The 22,627-nt window shown below is 37.1% G+C and overlaps 1 long non-coding RNA gene across 1 annotated transcript in view; it reads left to right on the top strand.

The window, feature by feature from the left end:
• Nucleotides 1-22,015, top strand: part of LOC106000586 — a 36,618-nt gene extending 14,603 nt beyond the window's left edge. The window contains exon 2 of the long non-coding RNA XR_001175797.1: nt 21,848-22,015. This is a non-coding gene — a long non-coding RNA (uncharacterized LOC106000586). The remainder of the gene's footprint in view (nt 1-21,847) is intronic.
• Nucleotides 22,016-22,627: the final 612 nt, after the last annotated feature.

Genomic DNA, 22,627 nt, shown 5'->3' with positions numbered 1-22,627 from the left:
ATGTGGTGCTGAGGAATCGAACCCAGAGCCTCATGCATGCAAGGAAAGTGCTCTACCACTGAGCCACCTTCCAAGCCCTGAGAAAGGAGACTTCTACAATCCATCTCAGCCTTCCAAATGTCTTGGAAGTGCATTTTCTCACTGGTGGGGGAGAGGGTTCAAATGGAAAAAAGAAAAGTAAGTGAGTGACATGGTGGATTCAAAAAAGATAGACCTTTCTCACATTAATGTTATTATGTAGGAATAAGATTTTCATTTATTGCATAAAAGGTAATGTTTGTAAAATTCTGGTTATAAGGAATTTTGAAATCATAGAAGAAAAAAAGAACATGTATAATCATCCACACTCTCTTAACACAGTTATAACTGCTTTAATATTTTAAAGTAATTTTCTTCCTTTGCCTTTATATACATGAGTATGTGCAGTAATTGTGTGCTTTATTACTAGGATAAATGCTCTTGAGTCATACTGTTTTATAAATGTTTTGCCACATCAGGGTGTATTCTTAGAAAACACAATTATGAATGGTTACCCAATATGCCATTGTAACTGCCAGCATTTCACCCATTTTCCAATGATAGGCTTTTAAATTATTTATCATTTTTTTATTTATCACAAGTAAAATGTGATTAATGTCTTTGGATATCAAATTTGTTGTGATTTCTAAGGAAAGTAGGAGTTTATAAAAAGCCATTGTGGGAAATACAAAGGAAGTCAATAGAATCATTCTTCAGATGGCTTTTGTTTTTAATTGAAGAAGTCAGTTTAATCAATTCATTTGTAAAGTTTTCTTCCTACTATAAAATTTTGTCTGTTTTTGAGAAAATATTAGTATTGTTTTTCATTCTTCATTTTTAATCATTAAAATGTAAAAAACATTTTCTATACTATGGATTAAGAATATAACCACTTGGCTTTCAACATCACTTTTAGAAATAAATTTTGTTTTTATTGACTATAGGTCTGTTCTCTCCTATATTTCATTTTGGGAGGAATGGAAGCACAAAGCTAAAGTTTTAAGCTAAAGAACATTAAAACTTAAAGTAATTTGAAATAAATGTTATATATGCTGAAATGTTATGTTGAGAAACAGGAACGGCCAGAAAGCTAACAAGTTTTGTGCTTACTGACAGAAAATGTGGGAATCCTGGGTCACATGAAAGTCAATAGCAACAGGAAGAGTATCTTCAGTTTCACAAGTCCCAGTTCTCACAGAGAAGCCTTGGGAAGACTGGTATCTGAAGTTGCAGTGGATTGTAACCTCCTAAATTCAGGAGCATCTGAAGCTGTTTGTTATGAAAACATCCTGATAAATAATTTGGAGCAAAGGCCAATAGAGGATCCGTTCAGGGATGGGGTGGAGGGGAAGCAAGAAATCTGTGGTGCACCAGTGGTTTATACCTGTCATCCTAGCTTAGCAACTCAGGAGGCTGAGATTTTAGGACTGTGGAGGAATCCATTAGGCTCTTATCTCCAATGAGCCACCAAACAAAGTGGAGGTGTGGCTCTAGTGGTATAGCACCAGCCTTGAGCAAAAAAGCTATGTGAGAGTAAAAGCCCCTGAGGTCAAGCCCCAGTGCCAGCTCCAAAAGAGAAGAGAGAGGGGGGAGGGAGAGAAGGAGAGAGAGAAATCTGTAAGGAATTATCTTTAGTACAGTAACAAATACTATGTTAGGAGCTAATGTATCATATATTTTGTTTATTAGGTTAATGTTCTTTTCTTCAGTCCTGAAGCCTGTTTTCAGATTGCAGTCATGGGGCTTGAACTCTGGGCGTGAGCACTGTCCCTGTGCTCTTCAGCTCAAGGCGAGTGCTCTAATGCTTGAGCCACAGCACCACTTCCAGTTTTATAGTGGTTTTATTGGAGATAAGAGTCTCACGGACTTTCTTGCCCGGGCTGGCTTTGAATCGCAATCCTCAGATCTCAGCCTCCTGAGTAGCTAGGATTACAGCTGTGAGCCACGGGCGCCTGGCTATCAGATGGCAGTCTACTTTCTTTCTATACTTCCTAGCCATAGAGATGTCAGGGAGTAGTTTTCACTCATTAGGACATTGTCAGGTACACTTTCATGTGTGAAATCAGGGCAAACTCTCCCAACTCTGCCAGCAAGACTACAAATGTTCATGAGAGAGTAAGAGGACCCTTGTGTCCCTCTGGGAGATGAAATAGAACACCTATATTTGCTTCCTATAATAACCCACATTCACTAGATATGGCTAAAATAATACTAATTGCCAAGAAGAGTCTAAAAAGAGATCTTACCAAACAGAAGATTTTGTTCCCTAAGGGAGAAGTGTTTCTAACACTGGTATGAATAAGTTATGAAAAGCCTTCACAACTGAAAGAGACATAATCATCATTCATGTATAACAGATTTGTTTATTCTGTAAAGATTCATTTCAGTTGATTAATTATCAGTATCTACTGATGGTGGGGGTAACAAGGCTGCTCTGATGAGAGAATTACAGAAGTACATGCTTAGAATATTTATCACTGAGCCCATATTGTATAAACTTAGCATATTTATCATGTCTTTTTCTGTTCATAATTTTTCTTTATGAGAACAGATACTACAGTACTGCTCATGCAGTGGGCATTTTTCCTTCCATATATAGTACCCTATTCTTTATAAAGGAGTTTATTGCTTTTATAATTAATACCAATATCCCCAAACATAAATAAGCATGACTTTATAAGTGGTTCTTGTGTCTCCATCCTACCTCCAAGTGAGTCTTGGAACATACAAACTCCATGAAGATACTCGTCCACCCTGAATCTTCCAAAAGCTCCCCATTGTCCTTATATAAATTCCCAAGATTTTAAAAGTACTTATCACTCCTATCACTTCCTTAGCTTTAGGCAGAGCTACTCTAAAATAGTACACAAATGGTTATCTCTATCTCTGACCGCACCAACTTCCGTCTTTGTAACAGACCCGAGTCCAGTGACTACTGTTTAAAATTGAAAAACATTTAAATCAAAATATTAAAATCAATATCCTTCAATGTAATGTATGCCATAACCTCCAAAGGAACTTGTACCTACAAGTTACTGAATGTGATAGTGGAAGCTATCATTTATGGATTCTTGGCTGTACTGCATATCTAACACTAAGCTGAATGTTTTAGATATGTTTTCTCATTTGCTCTCTGTATAAGACATTGTATGTTAATATCTCCTTACCATAGGATAAGAAAATAAGGCATAAAAAGTCTGGACTCTCCCTGAGTCAGAACTCTAATACTATGTTGGAGTTCTCCCTGAGTCAGAACTCTAATACTATGTTGGAGTTCTCCCTTCTAGTTTTTAGGCAAGATCATTAGAATATGAATTAGAAGACCTGAGTTATATTACCTCTGTGATACTTTTACTCTGAGTTCCAGTTTTCCCATATTGTCATCTTACCTTTCCTCTTTTTCTCTGTACCTGAACTTACTAATATTTCTTAAATATATATTTGCTTTTGAGTATTTATACTTTATGTGTCCAAATTGAACACTAACCCAAACAGCTTTGATAGATCTATGATCATGTCAGTAGGAGTTCTAATATAGTCTCTGAACTGGTCTGCAATCCAGCCTTACTCCTCTCTACACCATTTTCCACCTGACATCCAAAGTGAGTCTTGGAAAATACAAAATGCATCAAGCCATTCCTCTGCCAGAAATCACCAGTTCCTGTTGTCCTTAGATAAATTCCCAAAGTTTTAACATGATCACTTTAGCCTTATCTTTGACCCCTTGGATTCCTGCAATCTTTGTTTTGTCAGTCTGGATTAATTTCTGTTTCTTAAACACCTTCATTTCTGACTTTGAATTTCTAATTCTTCTCATCTTTGACATGGAGCTATCCCCAAATCCTACATGGCTGGTCTTGTTATGTGCTCTGGGCTCCTTCTATTATCTGTTATGTATGGCACTTTATCTTGTATCTCTCCATGGCCTGGCTTACTGTTGATCAGCTGTTCTCAGTCATCTTTTAACCTTCATTTATAAAAATTATAACATGTGGTGGGGGCCAGTGGCTCATGCCTATAATCCTAGCTAGCCAGCCAGGGCAGGAACATGCATGAGACTCTCATCTCCAATTAACCACCAGAAAACTGAAAGTGTGGCTTAAGTGGTAGAGTACTTGCCTTAAGTTGAAAAGCTCAGGGACAGTGCCCAGGCCCAGAGTTCAAGACCCATGACCTACCAAAAAAAAAAAAGTTATGATACCTACCCTGCTTATATCTCAGAGTTTTGAGAGGAAATTGAGAAAACATTTTAAAATCTATGAATGATAAAGACAAATTATATTATTATAAAATGTAGCTTTACTCCTAAATAAAAAGTAGTAAAAGTAAAATTGGATTATAGAGTGAAATTTTAGTTACTTCAGAACCACTCTGGAATTTTTTAAAATTCAATTATGACTAGGGTTAGGTCCAGGGAAGTTGTAATACTTTAAAATTCTTTGGATGACTCAGAGAAGCACTGACAAATTTGGAAGTGGTGACTTAAAACATTTTCCTTATCTGAAACCATGAGTCAGTATAGAGAAAAGTATGGGTAATTTTCTTGGTCAGATTAATCCTACAGAGATAGATAAAGCATATTCTTCTAGAAGAGAGACTATTGAAAGCCAATAATATGATGACAATTGACCAATCCAGCAAGCAGGTCACATTTAACTTGTGAAGGTCAGAAGCTAGTTACTAGGAAGCAAAACCTTCAAAGAAAAATGACTCAGGAAAGAGAAGAGAGTACTAATCATGTACAGTCTTAAAAACAGGGTGACTATGGCCTAAACTTGGCAAGAAATGAGGAAAGGAGTCCTGATTCTGTATTCCATGTGGGAAAGTGCTTTACTGGATAAGAGGAAAGGACTGTGTAAAGCAGCAGTTTTCAAACTTTGAGTGAATGTTAAAAGTGATAAGAAAGTTATACTACAAAATAAGTATGTACACTATATCCTGTCTGCACACCAATATGTTACACCAAATTTTTGTTTTGTTTTTGCTGGTCATGGGGCTCAAACTCACAGCCTAGATGCTATCTCTGAGTGTTTTGCTCAAGGCTAGCATTCTACCACTTGAGCCACAGCTCCACTTCTGGCCTTTTTGGTCCTTAATTGGACATATGAGTTTTGGGGACTTTCATGTATGGGCTGGCTTTGAACCATGATCCTTAGCTCTCAGCCTTCTGAATAGTTAGGGCTATAGGAATGAGCCACCAGCACCCTGCAACACTAAAGTTTTAACGTTTTTTTTACTGAACACTTTCCAAACACATTTGAGAATGAATGAATTACAACGACTTTGAAACTAGAGTATTGCAAACTAAGCATTCAAGTATTTAGCATGAAAAAGGCAAATTGGGAAGCAATCCTATAAAAGCATCCTTGAATCATCCTTATCATTACCAAATGTGACCTGCAAAAACCATATAGCGTAGAGGCAAAGCTATTTGATGATTTAATTTTACCTTTTCATCATCTAGTTTAGAGCTAGACACAACAAAAATGAACCTGAATTGTTATTTTATTTCACTTGCATGAATAATATAACATTTAAATCCCTGAAACTGAGTTCAGTATACACCAGTTAATTGCTTGTCTCTGGTAGGGTTGAACTATTAAATTATATAGCAAAGAAGATAACATAGCCTAGCAGATTGATAAAAAGCAAAAGTTATTTTTCCCAAATGGGACTAGAAGCTGAAACTCTGCTACCTTCTTTCTGTATAGTATAAGACATTAGCAGGACACCATTTTGGAAGGAACATGTGAGTGGTAGGAAAAAGGGGGCTACTTCCTCAAAAAGTCAAACACAGATTTCCATATGATCTATCAATACCACTCCTGGGTCTGTACCTAAAGAACTGAAAGCTGAGATCCAAGCTGATACTTGTAGACCAACATAATTTAGCAACATCAGTCGCAGTAAACAAAAGGCAGACACATTTTAAGGCCTATCTATTACATGAATGGGTAAACAAAATATAACCATGAAATACTATCCTGGTTTTGATAGTACCCACCCTGCACCAAGAGACCAAATCCTCTTCCTCCCTTCTGCATGTAGCCTTTTTTTTTTTTTTTTTTTTGCCGGTCATGGGGCCTGAACTCTGGGTCTGGGCACTGTCCCTCAGCTCTTCAGCTCAAGGCTAGTGCTCTACCACTGGAGCCACAGCGCCACTTCTAGCTTTTTCTGTTTATGTGTTGCTGAGGAATCGAACCCAGGGCCTCATGCTTGCAAGGCATGCACTCTACCACTGAGCTACTTTCTCAGCCCCCTGCATGTAGCCTTTTAAATATCTGATAACACTATTAGATCATAACCAACATAGAAAATAGCTCTGAACATTTAAGCCTGCAGTTTCTCCATAGGAGAATTGATCCCTGATTGATTAGGATCACTGATGACTTACGGCTGGCATATAATCCTCACAGCAATTGCTGTTCAGCCTAAGCATCTCAGGACTCATGATGTCAAGGCTTATAACACTCTTGGAACCAATGGACATCTTAAATCAAAGGCATCTGTCATTAAGCCTAGAGACTCATCATGCCCCTAAAACTTGTCAGTGATTCTCAGACATCATGAGACTTGATGCAGCCACATGGAGCTACATAAAGCCCCATTGTTTATGGATCACTTTCTCTTCCATTTTCTCTCTCTTGTGATTTTTTCCAGTATTTTTGCAGCCTCTGAAAAAATGCATTTAAAAGATTATAAACAGCAGTTGGTAATCAGTGCATAACAGCTCTCTGTGTATAATACAATCATTAGGTGTACATTAGACATTTGGCATAATAGGAATACTGTCGCTTTAATAGAACTCTGTCAAAGTACCAATGCCTCCTGCTTTGAAAATGTACCAATCCGTTTTATTTCACCCAATAGATGGGGAAATGTGTAACAGCTGCGTGGCATTATTCTGTGACAAAGTTCAACTGATTTTGCTCATCAAATTCTGAAGAAATACAGAATACAAGTAAATGTGTTAATACCAATTTCTGTGATATATAATTTAAAAATCCTTCAATCTCCTACCATTGAAGCTGTATTCTTGATGCCTTTAAGCTAAATTTGAGCATGATCCTGAATCATATCCATAACTGGTACTAGATCAGTACAAGCTTTATGATCAGTACCAGATTTATGATGCTGAGTATTGAGTATATCCCAATTAAAGTTGAAATGAAATGTAGTTTCATTTCATTTCCCATCTCAGGATGCTGAGATGGGAGAATCTTAAATTTGAGGCCAGCTTGGGCTACACAAGGATAATCTGTCTCAATACAAATGAAGCCATTAACATGCACACACACTTCTAAATATTTTTTTAAAAATCAAAGAAAAGGCAAATCTATAGTAATAAAAGTGAATTCATGATTACATAGAGCTAGACGTGAAAATAGAGAATGACTTCAAAATGGAATAAAGATTCTTAGGGTTAAAAGAAATTATGGATTTTTAAATTTCTTAAAAATCACTGATTTGTATATTTAAAATAAGTGAATTTTATTTTATATAAATGAAGCCTCCATGAACTCTTAAAAAGCATGTAAACACCCTTATACATTTATCTTTGTGGTTCTAAATAATATCTATGGAATTAATTCTGAGATGTAGGATATGGACCAAAGAAATATTTATTTAATTACTTTTATTTTATTTACTTTTTCAGATAGGTCTGGTTATGTGGCCCAGATGGGCTTTGAACTAATGATTCTGTTGCCTAACTCTTCTAAGTACTGAAAGTCACCAGTTTCTGCTAAAATTTTTATAAAAACCACTAAATTGTATTTTAGGCTCCTACTGACTATATATGACAGTACATATTTCTCTAATGCTGCCAATACTTGGTACTATTAATCTTGTAGATTTTTGGCGCTGTAGAAAAAATGTTATTGGCTTTTTAAATTACTGAGTTGTGTTCACAGACATTCATTCTCTGTGAATTATGTTTGTATCACTTTAAAAATATCACTGTGGGGCTGGGAAGGTGGCTCAGTGGTAGAGCGCTTGCCTTGCATGCCTGAGGCCCTGGGTTCAATTCCTCAGCACCATATAAGCAAAAAGAAAAAACCCGGAAGTTTCACTGTGGCTCAAGTGGTAGAGTGCTAGCCTTGAGCTGAAGAGCTGAGGGACAGCGCCCAGGCCCAGAGTTCAGGCCCCACAACTGGACCCCCAAAAAAAATAAAAATAAAAAATATCACTTGTTTGTCATTTCCTTACTGGTTTATAAATTCTTAAATATTATGCACATTGAATTTTATTATATATACTGCAATATTTTTGTCTTTTTTCTAGTCATTAAAAACTATAGTCCAGAAGCCAAAGCAAATTCATTGTCTGTTTTTCTATTTTCTTTTCTTTTCTCTCGTCTATCATGTCTTTACCTTTCTCTTTATTTCCCCTTCCTTCCTTCCTTCTTTCCTCCCTCCCTCCCTTCCTTCCTTCCTTCTTTCCTTCCTTCCTTCCTTCCTTCCTTCCTTCCTTCCTTCCTTCCTTCCTCCCTCCCTCCCTCTCTGCCTCCCTCCCTCCCCTCCATTTTCTTTCCTTCTTTCTCTTTCTTTATGAGAAAAGGTCTTACTATGTAGCCAGGCTGGTCTTAAATTCCTCACCCTCCTGCTTGCTTCTTCTTTCTGAGTGCTAGGATTCTAGGTATGTACCACCTACCATGCTTCTCAGCTTTGTTTTTCATTTAGTTGTTTTTTTTTTTTCCAGTTGTGGAGCTTGAACTCCAGGTCAGGGTGCTGTTCCTTAGTTCTTTTGCTCAAGGATAGCACTCTACAACTTGGAAGCACAGCACCACTCCTAGTTTTCTAATGATTCACTGGAGATGAGTCTCATGGTCTTTCCTGCCCAGCCTGGCTTTGAACCTCAGTCCTCAGATCTCAGCCTCCTGTGGAGTTAGGATGACAGGCATGAGCTACCAGCATCTGGCTTTATTTAATTTTTTATTTTGAAGTAACTAGTATTTCAGAAAGTTATCCTGAACCCTTCACCACATTTCTCCCACAATTTCTCTACACAATTACTAGTATAAGAGCAAGACTAAGAAATTCATATTGGTACAATGTGTGCTTACTTCTGTGCCATTTTATCACGTGTGTAGATTCAGGTAGCCATTGTCTTAAGATACAAAACTACTCCATTATAACAAAGATCTTCCACATGCCAGCTTTTCAGGCTTGACCTATCTCCAATCATGTCTAACCCCCTTAATCACTAATCTATTCACCATCTCTGTAACTTCATCATTTGGAGAGTGTTACATAAATGAAATAATACAGTGTGTTACCTTTGAGTTAGCTCTTTCCCCACACAACACAATGCCCTTGAAATCAGGCCAACTTGTTGCCTATATCAAGAGATTAAGCTAGATGTGGTGGCTCATAACCATAGCTACTCAAATGAAGTCTTGAAAATTTAAAATTCTCTACTGTAAGGAGCTGTTCACAAAATCTTTAGTGCAAAGATCCTTTCCTTCTTACTTTATTACTTTTTAAAACATTTTATTTTATTATAAGGATGCTGTTCAGAGGGGTTACAGTTACATGAGTAAGGCAATGAGTACATTTCTTGCCGATCATTGTCACCCCCTCCTTGTTGTTCTCCCACTATCCCTTCCCTCCTCCACCTCCTTCTTTATTACTTTTTTGTCCTTGTATTTCCTACAGAATTGAGGTACAGAGCTAGACACAAGGAAGGCAGTCAATAAGTAGTTATATGAAAAGAACTGAATTCTTTAGTAGCCTGAGATTGGACAGATTCCAGTCTCCACACACACCAGCAATATGTACACTGGGGTTTATATTTCTGTATGAGGGAGGCTGACATTTATTTATGTACCTTGGTTGGAAGATCCTCACTATTAAATAGTTTGAATTCTTTTGCAAGTTGATTCTGCTGCTTTCTGAGAGCCCAGAAAATTGCATCCGGTCTCCAGTGCCTGAATCCTGGGTAGTTACTGTAGTCTCAGGGGAAGATTACTATAGTTAACAGTTTATATATAACATGGATTATGTAAGTTCTATAGTGGGAGGAGTGATGCCTTTGAAAGAAACAATATATAGACTTGTCTCTTAGATATCCTAACCTTCCAAAAGCAAGGTGTCCTGAGAAACTGCGATAATCAGTGGAAGAGAGATGCCACATTTACTCAGTGTGAAGAATCTTTTGCATAGTAGAGTGTGGTGGCTTGAACTCAGAACTTTCTGCTCTTGCTTGGCCTTTTCTACCACTTGAGCCAAATCTCCACTTCAGCTTTTTGGTGATTAATTAGAAGAGTATTATAGCTGAGTGCTGGTGGCTCACAGCAGGCTGAGATCTGAAGATCATGATTCAAAGCCAGCCTGGGCAGGAAAGTCTGTGAGACTCTTATCTCCAACAAATCATTAGAAAACTAGAAGTGGCATTGTGGCGCAAGTGGTAGAGCACTCACCTTGAGCTGAAGAGCTCAAGGATAGTGCCCAGGCCCAGAATTCAAGCCCCTCGACCGACAAAACAACAACAGCAACAACAACAAAGAGTACTACAAGCTTTCCTGTTAGGGATGGCTTTAAACCTTTATTCTTAGATCTCAGCCTCCTGAGTAGTAGTAGGAGCCAGCAACATTGGGTCAAAGTTAATATTTATTGAGCTATTATATTGTATCAAACTTTAAAGTGTCTATATACCATTATTTATTTATTTAATTTTTATTTTTCCCAGTTCTGGAGCTTGAACTTAGGGCCTGGGCACTGTCTCTGAGCTTCTTTTGCTCAAGGCTAACACTCCAGCACATGATCCACAGTGCCACTCTTTTTTGTGTATGTGGTATTGAGGAATCGAACCCAGGGCTTCATGCATGCTAGGCAAGCACTTTACCATTAAGCCAAATTCCCAGCCCTATGCTTTTTTTTTTTTGCACACAACTATTTTATATACTTCTTTTTTGCACCACAACTTTCAGGCATGAATCTCATTACCCCTGTGTACTGATGAAGAAATTGTGTTGAGGGGAATCGCGTAATTTTCCAGATCACTCTAGGGAAAAGCAGTGGCAGACTCAGGACTCTGTCCCATGAGTCCAAAGTTGATGCTCTTAACCCATATCTTCAATGCTTCGCCTCTAAAGCACCAACTTCCAAAATATTGCTAAAATCCAACTTCTGCTTTAATTGCTCAAAAACACTTTTACACTTAATGAAATCTTAGAAGTACAATCAATATGACGTTGTTACTCTATGCTTGTGAATTGAGATCTCCTGGATACCAGGACTGCATTTACATCTCTCTCAATTCTCAAGATCTCCCTTGTTGCCAACACATAGTGGAGACCAAAGAAGAAATCTCGGTGATTGCTGTGTTTCTGAAAAATGTTATTTATTGAATGACAAAATTTTTATAGTCTCTGTAATCATGTTTAATTTTTTAAATTATTGTTATAAAGGTGATATACAGAGGGGTTATAGTTACCTAAGTTAGGTACTGAATACATTTCTCTTTGGACAAAGTCATCGCTCTACCACTTTGAACAACAACATTTTGGCTTGTGAAAAGTCTAATAAAATTGCACAGATAACTTCATTTATCAGTCTTCTTCTACTGTTGTAGCAAATTGCTACAAATTTAGTAGCTTAATGTTTTACTGTGCAGTTCTGAAGGTTCAAAGAATACAAACTGGATCTTACTGGGTTAAAATAAAGACTCCTTCTGGAGTCTCTAGGCTATAGAACAAGACTCAGGTGAAAATGTTCCCTCTGGCTTGCAAGCTTTGTGCAGACTGTACAGAAAAAGAAACATCCTGAGACCAGGAAGAAATGTCAGCAACAGTTTAGGATGTGTTCTTTTTCTTTTTGTTTTTGCCAGTTGTGGGGCCTGGACTCTGGGCCTGGGCACTGTCCCTCAGCTCTTCAGCTCAAGAATAGCACTCTACCACTTGAGCCATAACGCCACTTTCGGCTTTTACTTCTTATGTGGTACTGAGGAATTGAACTCAGGGCCTCATGCATGCAAGGCAAGCACTCTACCACTGAGCCACTCTCCCAGTCCCCTGGGATGTGAAGTTCTTATTTCCTCTAGAACAAGATGTTCTGTAATGCTTGAGCTCTGCTGGCCAAATGGTGTCCAGGGTATATAAACCCAGGATGGAAGAGCTATAGTGCAGACAGACTTCTTTTTACATTAAGTTGTATTCCTAATCCTTGGGGGTCCAATTTTCATGGCTCCTAGGCCTCTGTTTATCCTTACTGTCTATTTTCAAGAAGTAGGGTTTTTCTGACTGTGTCAGTGTTCTGTCTCAACACATTCATGCAATCAGCAGGAGATCTACATAGGGGAGAGTCTGTTTCCTTGTCTTTCCAGCTTTTAGAGGCCAACTATTTTAGTTTACTTATAGTTCTTCCTCCATCTTTAAAACCAACAACATAACATGTTCAAAATGCTCTGATTGACTTCTACTTTTATTTGAAAAAACCATTGTGATTCTTGGGTCCTGCTTGGATTATGAGGATAGTCTTTCGATCTCAGTGTCCAAATTTAATCCTGCCTGCCAAGTCTTTTTTTTTGTTCTCTTTAACCAACACACACACACACACACACACACACACACAATATGGAGGCCTACAACCTCTATTTTCTTGTAGCAATTGATTATTTCCATATGAATACAAATATGCAAACATTTCTTATTGTTTTGTTCAATTTCTTTGTTATGAAATTTATCATTCATATAAAAGGATCTGTAAGATATTTTGGGCAAAAGCTGCCCCCAAACTGGTCTGGGCAAGAAACTTTCTGCATAAAGTTATTAACATAGTCTGGGGAATAATATTTTTCAACTTTTATTTTGAAAACATTTCAAACTTAAAGCAAAATGATACAGAGGTACATTACATTCCTTTTATCCAGATTCACTGGTATTTAACATTTTGTTACTCTCTTGCTTTTCTTTCTCTTGGCTATATAGAGTTGATTTTTTTTTTTTTTTGGTTCCAGTCATGGGTCCTGAACTCGGCCTGGGCACTGTCCCTCAGCTCTTCAGCTCAAGGCTAGCGCTCTACCACTTGAACCACAGCGCCACTTCTGGCTTTTTTCTTTTTGCTTATGTGGTGCTGAGGAATCGAACCCAGGGCCTCGGACATGCAAGACAAGCGCTCTGCCACTGAGCCACCTTCTCATCCCTATATAGAGTTATTTTGTTAGTAAATTGTTTACTCTGTAATGCCTTAGTCTTTATTTTGGAAATTAAGGATATCCCCTAAGATGTTTGTGCACAGTAATCCAGTTCAGGACATTTAATATATTAATTATGTATAGTCTAATATACATTTTATATTTCAATTTTGTCAGTTATCCTTATTATGGCTTTACCAGTCTGATATAATATGTTCTTATTTGTCATGTCATTTAATCTTCCTTCTTTGTTACCCTCTCTTCCTCACCATTTTTCATCCTTTCTTCCTTCTTTTCTCTCTTCCTTCCTTCTCTTTCTTGTTCCTTTTTCTTTTTCATTTTTTTCCTTCACTATGTTTCCCAGCTTTACCTCAAGCTCCTAGGTTCAAGTATTCCTCCCATGTGAGCCTCCAGAGCACTGGTAAAACAGCTCTTAGGCTTTCTTGACCTTAAATTTTTGGAGACACAGGGTTTGGTGACACACACCTGTGATCTTGTCATTTCAGTCCTTGGGAAGGAGAAACGCCCCTACCTCAAAAAACAAAACAAAGGATATTGGAGGACATGGTCTTATGTTATTTTATATATGTTCCTTAGTTTAAGGTGGCTTTTTGTTTATATAAGAAGCTGAATTAAAAGTTTAGCAAAACACTTGTATTTGACACTTAAGCAATTAGAAAGAAGGAAAAATAAGAAATTTGGTTATCATGGATAAATATGATGCTCAAAGTGTCTTAGACACTCCTATACTTCTCTCTATTACACTGGACACAGGAACTAGCCCATTTAATAAAAAAGAGTCTGGCCTGGGCTGGGAAGGTGACTCAGTGGTAGAGCACTTGCCTTGCATGCATGAGGCCCTGGGTTCAATTCCTCAGTACCACATACGCAGAAAAAGCCGGAAATGGCGCTGTGGCTCAAGTGGTAGAGTGCTAGCTATCCTTGAGCTGAAGAGCTGAGGGACAGCGGCCAGGCCCAGAGTTCAAGCCCCATGACTGACTAAACAAACAAACAAATAAATAAAAATAAACAAGAAGTTACCATTTACTGAGTGCCAAATGTTGGTTAGGGAGAACAGTAAGGATTTCATTTCCATCATTTCACACAGCAACAGAGTGAGAAGGCCGGGACTGCTTCTGTCTTACAGATGCTGTCAGCCAACAGTGACTTTCCCAAGCTCACATAGCCAGTAAGTGGTGGAGCTGACTCTTAACCCCATGTTTCCAACGGACTTTTTCCCATTATCCCACAACTTCAAAAGTATTTTTCCACTGGCATAGTTGGTATGAGTAGTTAAGCCCAGGAACAAAAACTTCAGAATTATCTGAGAACTAATTGATCTTTAGTGAAAACACTCAGCAGAACCGGACTTACCATCAACTGACCATGTCCTCTTTCTCAAACCATATTCCTCAGATGTTCTCCAAGGTTCCTTGACTCATAATTATTTTCTCTTCCCAGGCATGTGGTTGTAGGTGGGAGTCTGGGCTCAGCCTTTGGGTTTCGGCTCTTACTTGTTTATGTCCGCATAGTCTTTGCTACTCTCATCTGGTTTCATGGATTTCCATGTCATCTACATACTCACAAGCCCTCTATTCATATCTCTAGGTCAAACCATGCCCTTGAATGAGTTTACCTAAGTGTCAAATTAACATTTTTACTTGACAGAGGAAAAACATCTCAAACTTAGTAGATCCAAAAATGAGCTCTAATTATGTCCACCTCAAATCTGCTTTTCTCATAGCCTACTTTGTCTTAGAAAACGACAAGTCTGAATGTTAGTTGCACCGTCATAGCTTTTTGAGTGAGTGCTGTTTCTTTATAGCCTTTATTCAGTCCATAAACAAATCATGTTGGTCTTACTTTCAAAATAAATCTAGATGCTGTCTAGCTCTTCCTTCCTCCTCAGCCTTCACGAAACATCCTATCTAAAATGTTCCCACCCCAGGAACTTGATTCCTTTCGTTGGTTTAATTTTTCTTTTAATAATTGGCTGCATTTATCACATTCTATTGAATATATTATCATTTTAAAGTCGGGGCTTTTTTTGGCCCAAGTGCTAGGGGCTTGTGGCTATCATCCTAGCTACTCAGGAGGCTGAGATCTGAGGATTGTGATTTGAAGCCAGCTCCAGCAGAAAAGTCCATAAGACTCTAAACTTCAATTATCCACTAAAAAGCTGGAATTGGGTCTATGGCTCAAGTGCTAGAGCTCTAGCCTTAGGCAAAAAAGCTTGAGGATAGTGCCCAGGCTCTGAGTTCAAGCAGCAGGATTGTCACATATACACAAATATTATTCTTTTGGTCTGTTTATACATCCAAAATGTAAGTAAGATCCTTGAAGGGAGGAATTTTGTTCTGTTCTGTTTAGTGTTGTATTCCTATACCTAAAACTGCATGGCATATAATAGTTGTTCAATATTTGTCCAAAATAATGCAAGAATGTTCAAATCAATTCTTTACCTTATTCCACCCCCAGTCCTGGGGCTGGCACTCAGGGCCTGGGCACTGTCCCTGAGCTTCTTTTTGCTCATGACTAACACTATACCACTTGAGTTGTCACAGTGCCACTTCCAGCTTTTTCTGTTTATGGGGTACTGAATCAAACCAGGGCTTTATGCATGCTAGGTAAGCACTCTGCCACTAAGCCATATTCGCAGCCCCATAGATTTGATATTTTTAAAAGAATATTTATCAGAGGGAGATCCAAGTATCTCTCCATTATAATTAGTAAAAAAAAAAGTCTTAATTTCTTTCTTCTAATAATTTGGGAATCACATATAGATACAGGTTAAATCATTTCTCATAAATGTAAAATAATTATTATAAGAAATGTTCATATGAAAACAAAGAAAAGAAAATTAAATAGCAACCCAACTACTGGTAATATTTTGACAAACTTCTTTCCAAACATATTTAATTTCAATGATGTTTTATTTTTCAAGTTTCCTTAGCCCCATGACAAGGAATGAAACAAACAATGGAGGAACTCAAAGATGATTGTGGTTTCATACTTCTAGTAAAAGGCCAACCCCACAGTGTACAAACAGCCGCAACATTTCCATGGAAATTTTGGATGCTACTATTTTCTTTTTCTAAGAAAGCATTCTATAATTTGGATATTTAAGTGATCCAAATTTTCACTAAAAGATCTTCCTTTTAATATGTCAGAATTCTTAGAAAAATAAATATTTGGACTTTGTGAAATTCTGATTAATATTATGGCCCTTGCATTTACCTTAAAGGCCTAAAGCCTGGGTTTAAGTGCTAGTTCTACAATTTTATGACCATGAAGCTTCAAGCAAGTCACCCTTCTGAGTTGTACGTTCGCCAGTTGGGAAACAGAGATGATATCTGCCTCACAAGACATTGAGATGATCACACCTGGTGATGGATGCATGCTTTAAAAGGGAAGTTCAAGTGTGGGGGGAAAAATGAAGATTGTTATCAAAGTGTGACAGATCATAGGACAATGCTGACATATACAGTACAGGAATGCCATTGCTCCACCAAGCCCAGAAGAGATGGGCTAATCAGCCCCAGCAGGATTTCCCAGACATTCCTTAGAGCATTTTCTGATCATGGCAATGCAATCTTCCTACCAACATATAGACTCTAGAATGAGAGAAACTCTTTCCCCCATTCATTATGTGTCTCTATTACTTATCACGTCAATTCCAGACATGAACTATTGTGTATGTGTGTGGGGGTGGGGGAGTGGAGGGAGGGTACTAATCCTGGAGTTTGAACTCAAGAGTCTTGTACTCTTTCTTGTTTTTTTTTTTCACTCAAAGCTGGAGTTCTATCATTTGAACCACAATTCCAATTCTGGTGTCTTGCTAATAGGAGATAGATTGGATTTGTCTGCCTAGGATAGCTCTGAACTTCAGTCCTCAGATCTCAGACTCCTTAGTAGCTAAGATTATAGGCATGAGCCTCTAGCACTCATAGAGCTAAGCTCTATGCATATACACATAGACAGACCATAGGACAGTATACCTAGGGGAGGAATCCAAAGATGTAACTCCTCTGAGGAACTAATGAACTGTTCTTCAACATGAATACCAAGGGCTGTGAATGTGGCCTAGTGGTAAAGTGCTTGCCTAGAATGTATGAAGCCTCAGTTTTGATTCCTCTGTACCACATACCCAGAAAAACCCTGAAGTGGTGCTGTGGCTCAGGTGGAAGAGCACTGGCCTTGAGCTGAAGAGCTGAGGAACATTGCCCAAGGCCAGAGCTCAAGCCCTACAACTGACAAAAACAAAACAAAACAAAAAAACCTCACCAAAAACAGAATACCAAGAAGTGAAAACAAGTTTTGAGGGGGAAGCAAAGGAATGGAGGGAGGAAGGGTGAGCAAATTCAATGCACATTATATAAAAGCTGAATGACATAATTTGAGGGATAGGCAGAGGAATGAGGGAAGAACAATAGAAACAATAGAAGTAGTAACATTGTGATCAAGATGTACTACACTTATAACCCAACTTACCAAATTGCAACCTCTTTGTACAACTACTGAACAGTAAATTTTTTTAATTGAAAAAAAGGTTAATTCATTAAAAAAAAAAACCCTCACTAGGCGGTGTTGCAAGTGCTTTTACATGTATTAACACAGATTTAACACAATGTAGTTAAAAAGTGATCAGGCTTGGAAGCCAGGAAAGCTAGTTGAATCTGTTTGTCATCAAATATGACATTAGCGAAGTTGGTGTCCACATTTGCTGGGAGGTGGGAGGAGCTTGAGGTCTCTTCTGATGCCAAAACTGAAGAAACTTTGACCCTCACAAAGATAGATGCAGTGTTCGGTGAAGCTTTTTTATTTTATTTTTTTTAAGAAGAAAGATGGAGTAAATCATTACCCTAATATTCACTTGCCTTTGGAAAAAAATAAATGTTCTCTGTCCTATCTGATAATGTTTGGAATTTGTTAAATCATTAACAGTCAGTTGTTTACAATTTAGAATGTAACAATAGTCTTTGATGTTGCCTAATTATCATGCATGTTTTAAAATGAGTTCTGAGCCACTTCTCTGCCTAATTAAACCTCATTGAAAATTTGTTGAATTTTAAAGAAACATTTGATTTGCAAAAATAAGTCATACATTCAGTAACCTTCAGTACTTCACAAAGGACCCATAAAACATTTAAAAACACAGTAATGTGAATAAGTCATGAAAATTTGGAATGTATCATTTTTCAAACAACTCTCTTTTTGCCCATAAATTCCTGTTGATAATATTGTCTGTCATTTTAAATGGCTATTTATCATTCTATTGGAAACTCTATAAAATATTTCTAAACCCTAAAAATTAATTATCATGCTTAGGAAATCATGAATAAATCATTCTATAGTAATGGTAACTGGTTGAATTCATCAGGGAAAAAGGTGAAATAAAAATAGAGATGTGTTTTCATAAACAGATGAGGGTCATCTAGCATTTATCTCTTCCTATTAGTCAATTCAATGTTTGTGTAGCCTTTTGTATACATGCTGGATAATGTCTTTCAAATGGCATGTCTGACTCTTATACATTGGTGATATATAAACTCATGAAAACCCACAGTTCCCTTTTTTGAATTTCTCCTCCAGATATAATTACCTAAGCATTCATAAATGAATATGTATTTAAATATTGTTTATACCATCAAAGGCTGGATATAGTTTCTACACATTTAAGTGAGGGCACAATGAACAAGTGAATATACCATTAAAGGCTGGATATAATTTCTACACATTTAAGTGAGGGCACAATGAACAAGTGAAATTAGGTATATTAATAGAAAACATACAATATGGATTTTAAAAATTTATATACTAATTGGAAAAAATTACTAAAATATTTTACTAAATGAAAATAGGAAATTGCAAATAGTCTATCTCATTTGTAAACAAATGGTAAATCCTGTTACAAATCAAGTAATTTCTGTGAAAGAACAATAATATCCAAATATCCAGATATATAGGATAGAGCAAAAACAGCATTTAGAGGAACATTTGATAGCTTTAATTTGTGTGTGTGTGTGTGTGTGTGTGTGTGTTTTCTGGCACTGAGGCTTGAACCCAGGGCTTGGCAGCTCTCCTTTAGCCTTTTCAGTCAAGGCTGGTATTCCACAACTTGAGCTATAGCTCCATTTCTGGTTCTTTTAGTGGTTCTATTAGTGGCTAATTGAAGGTAAGAGTCTCATGGACATTTCTGCTTGGGCTGACTTTGAATTGTGATCCTCAGATCTCAGCCTCTTGAATAGCTAGGATTGCAGGGATGAACTACTGGTGCTGTGCTGGAAATATATCTTCAATATTATATTTCAAAAGTTCCATAGAATGACCCATTGTAACAATCAGATGTACAAGACAGTATGTTAAAAACAAATTTTACAACTTTGGGAGGGGCACGTTGTGGGGAGTGGAAGAGGGGAGGGAGGAATTGAGGAGGTGGTAAGGAAAAGGATGGTAGGGGAAATATAAAGGAGGATGTAAAAATGCTCAATAGGAAATGTACTCATTACTTTTCTCATGTAACTATAACCCCTCTGTACAGTATTTTTGCAATAATATATATATATATATAAATTATATATATAAACTATATATATGGTAGAGTGGTAGAGTGCTTGCCTTGCATGCATGAGGCCCTGGGTTCAATTCCTCAGCATCACCTAAGCAGAAAAAGCCAGAAGTAGCACTGTGGCTCAAGTGGTAGAGTGCTAGCCTTGAGCTAAAGAGCTGAGGGACAGCACCTAGACCCAGAGTTCAAGCCCCATGACCAGCAAAAAAAAAAAAAAATTCCATAGATAAATAATAAATAGGTAAGAGATTATTTAGGTTAATCATAAAAGGACAAAATAAAGCAAATTCATGGAAGAAATGATAATAAGGGGAGAAAACAAATAGGAAATGAAAAACTAATGAGAAAACTTGATTTAGCTATGTGAAAATTTATTTGAAAATCTAGAGAAAAGAATAATTTTATGTAGAAAGAAAATACTCAACTTGACATCAAAAGACATAGTTACATCTAAAAATTGATCTTAGAGGAAGTAGAGAAATAAATAAAAGTTTCAGGCCTATTTATTTCTACAAAGCTATACTAAACCTTTAAAGGATGACAACACTCATGCTATTTCCTATTTCAACAGCCTGTTGCGTAGAAAAATGTGCCATTTCAGTCAGGCAACAGTGGCTCATGCCTGAATTGCTAGCCACTCAGGAGGCTGAGATTTGGAGATCATAGTTCAAGGAAGCTAGCTAAAACAGGAAAGTCTGTGAGACTCTTACCTCCAAGTAACCAGCAAAAAGCCAGAAATCGAGGTGAAGCTCAAGTGGTAGAGTGTCAGCTTTGAGTAAAAAAGCTAAGGGACAGTGTCTGAGGCTTGAATTCAAGCTTCAGTATTGTCATGCATGCGCAAGCATGCATGCATGCACACACCACACAGAGAGAGTACACAGAGTACTATTCCAAATTATTTTTAGGATATGAATAAGATGTTGATTCCAAAATGTGAAAATTTTTAAATGAAAGTTGGGAATGGCTAGAGTCCAATTTAACTTGTAAATACTGATGCTATACTCCTAAAGAAAGTAGAAATAAAATGTATCATTAAAACATTATTAGCATTGGGAGCTTATTCAATGAACCAATCACAGTTCTATGCTTATTAAATTGGAGGTACTGATTAGAGAAATCATAGTATCATCTTCATAAATGATGAACAGGCACCTGCCAAAATTCTGCAATAATTCTGACAAAAACATTCAATTAAATAAGAATATATGAATACTTCCTTAGTAGGACATAGGTGTTTATTTCTGGGAGGCAGCACTGACTAATGGGAAACACTAGGGGCACTGTACCCAAGTCAGGAAGAACAAAGTTCAAAGAGTTAACTCCCCCTTGCCAAGTCATCTACTGCAACTTTGAAATGGAGGTAATAATATAATCAAATAAAAAAATTGGGAAAAAAGAGATAACATAGTCATCAACACTTGATAATTTGGAATATCCTTACAAGTGAAAATGATCCATCACAAAAATGAATGGTTTATATTTACTGATGGATATATTGATATGGCGGCATCCTGAAGACAGTGTAAAGACAACAATAAGTAATGTACAGAAGAATGCACATGATGTAGTTCTACCTTTACAATTCTCCAGACAGATAAAGCTACAGGGTTGGGCAGTAAAAAAAACCATATAGCTCTGCAGAAGAATAACTGGCACAAAATTCAGCAGGCTAGTCATTTCCAAGGGGTGGTAAGGGGGAGTGTTCCAGATGGAACATTCAAAGATCAGTCAGGGTACTAACAACGGTCAACTTCTTGGCTGAGTGGAGAATTCACAGGCTTTCACTTTGTTGTTATTCTTCAAGCTATGCATTCATTGCATACTCTTTGTAGGTGATATTTTCACAGTTTAACCAAACTATTTTTATTTGTCTATTTTCACAGTTTAACCAAACTATTTTTATTTGTAATTTAGAGAAATATAGTTTATATAGTGCATTTGGTATTTTATTTTATTTTTTGATATTTTAGTATTTTGACATTTAAAATTGTGAAAACAATGTGGAAATCAACCACAATCCTGTATCAATCCACAACCATCAATCCTGTGTCCTGGATTCAGGAGAGACATGCTGGGATCTGCAAAGACAGAGTTTAACCATGCAAATAACTGTGATGGTCACCTCAGGTTTCTAAGAGCTGAGTTTCAAAGAAGAAGAAGAAGAGGAGGAGGACGAGGACGAGGACGAAGACGAGGACGAGGACAAGGAGGAGAAGAGGAAGAAAGAATGTTAAAGATAAGACAAATGAAGATGAAATATTCTTGGTAGAGAATAAAAATCAGTGAATGCATTAAGATTATAGATTTGCTTTAATTTTATTTTTATATTTTTCTTTTTTCTTTTACTCTTTTCTGCTTTAACATGTGTATCTAAAAAGTAAGAACTCCTTAACAATACCACCAAGTTAGCAATAATTCATCCAATCAGGAAAATGATGAAACAAGAAGAAAAGCATAAACATGTTTCCAAAAACACCATTCAATTTTGGTATATCTATGAGTTTCTTTTAACCTGTGTTGTCTTCTCATGTTTATTTCAATTGAAATTTATGAATTTAAGAAGTAAGGAGGTTATTTTTCTAATTTTTTTCCACTAGTCTTTTCCAAATTCTAGTTTGTTAACTGCATCCCCATAGTAATATTTAACATACTGTTACTATAAATTATTAGGTTAATCTAAAGAACTTGCCCTCAAAGAATGGTCCTGAAACATAATCTCAACAGTGCAAGAGATTAGAAATAAAAATCACTGAGCCATTCTCTACCCCAATGAGTCACAAGCATGGCTTACAGTGAGTCCAACAATGTGTGATTTCACAAGACTTTAAGATGGTCTTCTTTCCACTGATATTTGAAAAAGGCTGACCTACGATTTTAATCTGTTTAATGTTTCATATTTTGTGGCAT

The sequence above is a fragment of the Dipodomys ordii genome, unplaced genomic scaffold (assembly GCF_000151885.1).
Source record: "Dipodomys ordii isolate 6190 unplaced genomic scaffold, Dord_2.0 Scaffold227, whole genome shotgun sequence".
Classification (NCBI taxonomy): domain Eukaryota; kingdom Metazoa; phylum Chordata; class Mammalia; order Rodentia; family Heteromyidae; genus Dipodomys; species Dipodomys ordii.
Note: the sequence above shows the minus strand (reverse complement) of the source record. Positions and strands in the feature narration are given on the sequence as shown.